Below are 6,222 nucleotides of genomic sequence, written 5' to 3' on the forward strand. Positions count from 1 at the left end.
ATGCTCCTTGCTACTTTGTTTAAAATAAAACCTTCATCCTTTATTGATTTAAAACATACATGTAATATGGCTTTAGTGTCCCTTGTTTTATATTCAAGTTAGGATTCAAAATTTTCTAAACAATTGGTTAAATCAAAGAAGTATGTTAACAATATTAATTTGGTTAAAAACAATTAACTTTGGAAACATCATTAATTTATTCAAATGTTAATGATTTTAAGATAAATCATAAATTTTGCTCATAATTATCCCATCCATATTAAACTAATGAAATAAACAAACAAAATACATAATAAATAGAAAAAAAAATTAAAATTTTAACTAAAATTTTTCCTTTCCCCAAATTAATCTAGCACATTGTCCCCAATGTGTGCAAAAAATAAGATCAATTCCCCAAACTTATCATATATTATCAAAACAAGGTGGAAAAATAAAATAGAGTTAAGAACACCTTACCACCATTGTATTGAAAAATACAATAATATTCAAGGAAGCCAAGTGCATAGCTCCAATGCCTACATTCTAATAGTGAGAAAGGATTAAATACTACACAAAAATAAAAAGATATAACAACATAACGTAATAATAATAATAATAATAATAATAATAATAATAATAATAATAATAATAATAATAATAATAATAATAATTATTATTATTATTATTATTATTATTATTATTATTATTATTATTATTATATAAGCATAATTGTTAATAAAAAATAAAAAAATAATAATAATAATAAAAATGGAAAGGAAGCATGCACTGTAGCTGTAGCTGTAGCACGGCACTGTAGCACAGGCTCCAAGAGTCAGAAGGTTGCACGGGCCAGGGCGTGCACTGTAGCACGGGCTGTAGCACGGGGGTGCTGTCAGGGGGTGCTACAGCCTGACTCTCTTTTTTTTTTTTTTTTTTTTTTTACCTGCAATACAAAACACCAAAAAAAAGAAAATAATGGTTTAAGGATGGGAGAACAAAATGAAAAATATAAGTAATAAAAGAAAATAAAATAAAAATTTGCAAAGGAAGAGAAAGAAAACTTGTGGGTTGCCTCCCATTAGCGTTTTGTTTAAAGTCTTTAAACTCGACTTTTGAGAAGTTTATCAAATAATGGCATTCGCCCATAGTATGTATCATGTAGTATCACACATGGGTCTTGGTTGAAGATGCCCTCAAGATTGGCTAGGTTGAAAAAATTTATGCTCGTCGTATCAACAACATCTCGCTTTGAATGAACTTGGGGAAAAACCTGCATTAAATCATGGAGAACACAATTTATTAAATGAGGTATTATTGGAAAGAAAGGATCTTCTGGTGGTGTATATATAAAGACCATTGATGAGCTCAAATCAATTGTCTCAATTATTTTTTCATCCACCAATATTGCCTTCTGCTTATTTTCATTTAAGTTCTCATCCAATGTCCCTTTCAGTTGTACCTCACATTTTTCATGGTCATTAATAATCATATCTGAAAATAAGAAATTGAGATTTAATTCATCTTCAAAGGAGTTGCATTTTTCACATGTAGGCTTTACTTCTTCTAAATATGCAATTTCCCATGAAGTTTTCTTAGAATTGCACTCCTCATTTCGATATTCATTAATTGCCATGGTCATCAATTTTGCTGCTTGTACCTCCAATTTCTCTATTGCTGTTTGTTGAATTTTAAAATTCTCACGAGTTTCATTCATAAATTCAATGTGAGAATTAGTAAGGGCAGAAATCAAATCCTCTAGATTCTTTTGCTTTTCTTCTTCATACTCAAAATTTTGAGGATATTGGTGATTCCAATCCCAAGCTGCATGAAATGGCTCTAAATGTTGTTGGATAAAACTTGCGACTACTTGTTGATGAAACATCTCAAAATAATTCGCAAGAAAATAATGAAAATAAAAATCAATAAAAATAGAGAAATAAGAAAATACAAATAATATAAACAAATATTTGAATCAAGAAATAAAAACAAAATGTCTAAATTAATAACAAGATAATTCGTATTGATATTGGTATTGCCAATCCCCGGCAACGGCGCCAAAAACTTGACAGCTTATTTCGCAAGTGTACGAAATCGCTACAAGTAATATAGAGTGAGTAGAGTATCGTATCCACAGGGATTGTATACCAAGTACCAAAATTATGTTATCTTGTTATTATTTAAACGATAAATGAGGAAATTGTTTATAGAAATTAAATTCAACAAGTAAAAATAAGAAGTTAAGCAAGCAATTATTGATTAAAGAAATCAAGGAAGTAAAACTACTAAGGGTTTTGATTTCACTTAACTCTATCCAATTTATTTCATTAGTTCATTGATCAATTTAATTATTCAAGTAGGGGAAACAACCCAAAAATCACTAACAAGCTCTCCCGATGTATTGTTAGCTATTTTAACCCGGTCTAATTACCTATCTTCCAATAGCGCAATCAAACATGAATTAAATCATTAAGTTTTATGGTTTGTCCTGTGAATTCATAACCTAAGGTCTTTAACTTATGAAAACCCCCCATGAGTCAAACCGTATAGCTTCCGCATCAAGTTATTATTCTCATGTGTTTTATTAACCTTTTCATATCAAAGATCCTTCTTCCGATAATGATAATTGAAATAAATCAATCTAGGGGAAAATTTTGCCTAGAAGCATTAAGTTCATTAATAAATCATAACTTGAATAAGGAAAAATAAATCTAATTGCATAAATTGGAAAAGAGATTAAGCTACATCAAACCCCCTAATATAAGAGTTTAGTTACACATAGTACTTAAATAAAACTCAACAATACTTGATAAATATTCCATAATCAATAAGATAATGAAAGAAATAAACAAGATTAAGAGTTAGAAATAAGAACTAGAGATAAATTGCTTGGATGGCTTCCTTGAATCTTTGCACAACTCTTGAATACTTAACTTTAAAAGAAAATAAAACTATGTACAAGACTAAGAGAATGAGAGATGGAAGATGAGATGATGGAGTGAAGTGTGTAGTGTAACGTGTGTCTCCCTTTTGATCTCCCTACTCTTCTTTTCTATAGACTCTTTGAGAGAGGATTCCACATGGTCTTAATCATCAAAGTCTTCTTTTGTTAGGTTGTAAAGCTCTCTTTTTGGTCTCCATTTTCTTCAATTATGACTCACCCATGTGCATAGAATAGATCTTGGTTTGCATGTGAGGAAAGTTGTCCAAGATTAGCTCCATAAATTAGTGTAAGTTGGTTGGCAACTTTTGACTAAGTTTAGGATTCCTTGCTTGGCACGGGCGTGCACTGTAGCACGGGCTGGGGCGTGCACGCTTCTGGAAGTTAGAGGCATATGAGGCACTGGCGTGTTCCGCAGCACGGTTTGGGAAGGCTAGTGCGCACGGGCGTGTCGCGTTGCACGGGCTGGGGCGTGCTCTTCTCTGCCTCTTGAGTTGCGCTTCTCGCGCTCGCGCATTTGCAAGTCGCGCTCGCGACTTGTGCTGGCAAACCTTCTGCCTCTCAAGGGTGCTTTCTCGCGCCCGCGCATATTAATATCGCGCTCGCGACTTCATCTCGCGTCTTCTGGTTCAATTGCTTCTGATACTCAGATCTGCTTGTCGCGCCCGCGCATTTTAAAGTCGCGCTCGCGACTTCAGCTCGCGTCCGTGCATATGGAAGGTGCGCTCGCGAGCTTTTCTTGCAAATCTTCTGACTCTCTTTTCTGATTGTCGCGCTCGCGCATTTGAAAGTCGCGCTCGCGACTTGGCCACTTTTCTTTGTTGAGACTTGCTTCGTAGCGCGACTTGGGCGTGCCACTTAGCACGGCTAGGGCGTGCTAGAGCTGAGTGTCTTGTTTTCTAAAGTTCTTTTCTGCACCAATTCCTACAATTTTCTCTTAGATCAAGCGGATTAAAGATCAAGGAAGCTTTTGATCATAATTATGCTAAAAGTGATTAAAACCAAATTAAAGCAATAAAAACTTACTAAAATTCTAACAAAAATCACAATAAAAAATACTATAAAAATAACACTTATCACCTGTTTTGAATACCTAACTTGGACTGGACCATCGTACGATTTCTGGTTAAACTGTCCGCTCTCATCCGATTTCATAATAATAATAAATAATATTTGTGTAATTACTTGGACTTGTTTGATATAAATAATTATATTTTGTTTAGTATAATATTATCATATCTAAAAAATAAATAATATATATAATGAAATATTATTTTTTAAAATAAAAAACTTTAGTCGCATTTGACAGTGATTTTTGCAAGTGTACGAAATCGCAACAAGTAATATAGAGTGCAAGAGTATCGTATCTACAGGGATTGTATATCAAGTACCAAAATTATGTTAACCTATTATTACTTAAACGGCAATAAGGGGAATTATTTTAAGAAATTAAAACAAATAAAAGAGAACAAAAAGAAATCAAGCAATAGTATTTGAAGAAAATAAATCAAGGATTTAAAACTACTAGGGATTTTGATTTCACTTAATTCTATCCAATTTATTTTATTAGTTTGTTAATCAATTTTAATTGTTCAAGTAGGGGAAATAACCCTAATATCACTGACAAGCTCTCCTGATGTATTGTTAGCTATTCTAATCCGGTCTAATTACCTATCTTCCAATAGCGCAATCAAACATGAATTAAATCATTAAGTTTTATGGTTTGTTTTGTGAATTCTTAACCTAAGGTCATTAACTTATGAAAATCCCACATGAGTCAAACCATATAGCTTTCGCATCAAGTTATTATTCTCATGTGATTTATTACCTTTTTCATATCAAAAACCCTTCTCCCGATAGTAATTAATGAAATAAATCAATCCAAGGGAGAAACTCTGCCTGGAAGCATTAAGTTCAATAATAAATTATATCATGAACAAGGAAAAACAAATCTAATATTATAAATTAGAATCGAATTAAGCTACATCAAATCCCTAGTATGAGAGTTTTAGCTCGACATAGTAATTAAATAAAACTCAATAATACTTGAATAAAACTTCATAATAATGAATAATGAAAAGAAAAACAAGATTAAGAGTTTAGAAATAAAAACTAGACAACAGATATGTGGATGGCTTCCTTGAATCTTGGCACAAATCTTGGATGCTTGAAATCTTTGAAAGATAGAGAACTATGTAGAAAAAATACTAGAACTCGAGATGCCTCTACAATGAATGGTTCCTCTCTTTATATAGACCTCCTGGGAGAAAATCTGACTCCGTTTAGGAAATAGAATCCTTATTAAGTACGAAATCTTCTTTGGAGATCATAAACTGTTTAGGCTTTGGATTTCTTCTTAATTAGGAGTCTTCTCTCTTCCTAAATAGGCTTAGATCTTGTTTTGCACGTCAGGAAAATATCTGAGGTGGGCCTATGTAAGTTAAAAAGACTGGCTTGCATTTTTTTATTCAAGACAGCTTTGCCTTCGTAGCACGGGCGTGCCAGATAGCACGGCTTGGGTGTGCTAGAGTCTGAGTCTATGAATGATTCAGCACAGGTCATGCTCTGCAACATGCTCAGAGAAGTACTTGTGACACGGGCGTGCGTCCTAGCACGGGCAGGGCGTGCTAGGCTCTGACTTTCCAAGATAAATTGCATCACGGGCGTGCTAGGCAAGCACGCCCTGAGGTCCTTTTAGGCACGGGCGTGCCAGATAGCACGGGCTAGCCGTGCTAGAGTCTGAGTCTCCACTTGATTTCTCTTAAGTTTAGCACGGGCTAGGCATGCTAGAGCCTGAGTGTTTTGCTTTATAATGCTCTTTTCTGTGCCAAAATCCTACAAGTTTCTTTAAGATCAAGTGGATTATGATTCAAGGAAGCTTTGAACAAAATTATAATTAAAACGAAGTAAAAATTAATTAAAGTGATAAAATTTACTAAAATTCTAAATAAAAACTATACTAAAAATACTGTAAAAATAACACCTATCAGCATTTTGTAATAACACAATTGCATATAAAGTTTTATATTTAAATATAATAACTGAACAATTTATATTTTAATAGGAAAATTAATAATCAATCAAAGTTAAATTACTTTTACTTTTTCAACCAACATAATCAATCCATAAATTTAGTAGGGGTATATAACAACTGAAGAATTTGTATTTAAATAGTTCAGAATTATATTTATGCTAATCTAACTTTATTAATTGTTGGCATTAAAACTCCTATTATCAAATGGTTCAAGATTAGGTTAGGTATTATTATTGTAAACATTATACTAACCACATACTAAGTGAATATA

Source organism: Jatropha curcas, chromosome 5 (assembly GCF_041381405.1).
Source record: "Jatropha curcas cultivar XTBG-Jc1 chromosome 5, XTBG_Jcur_1.0, whole genome shotgun sequence".
Lineage (NCBI taxonomy): Eukaryota > Viridiplantae > Streptophyta > Magnoliopsida > Malpighiales > Euphorbiaceae > Jatropha > Jatropha curcas.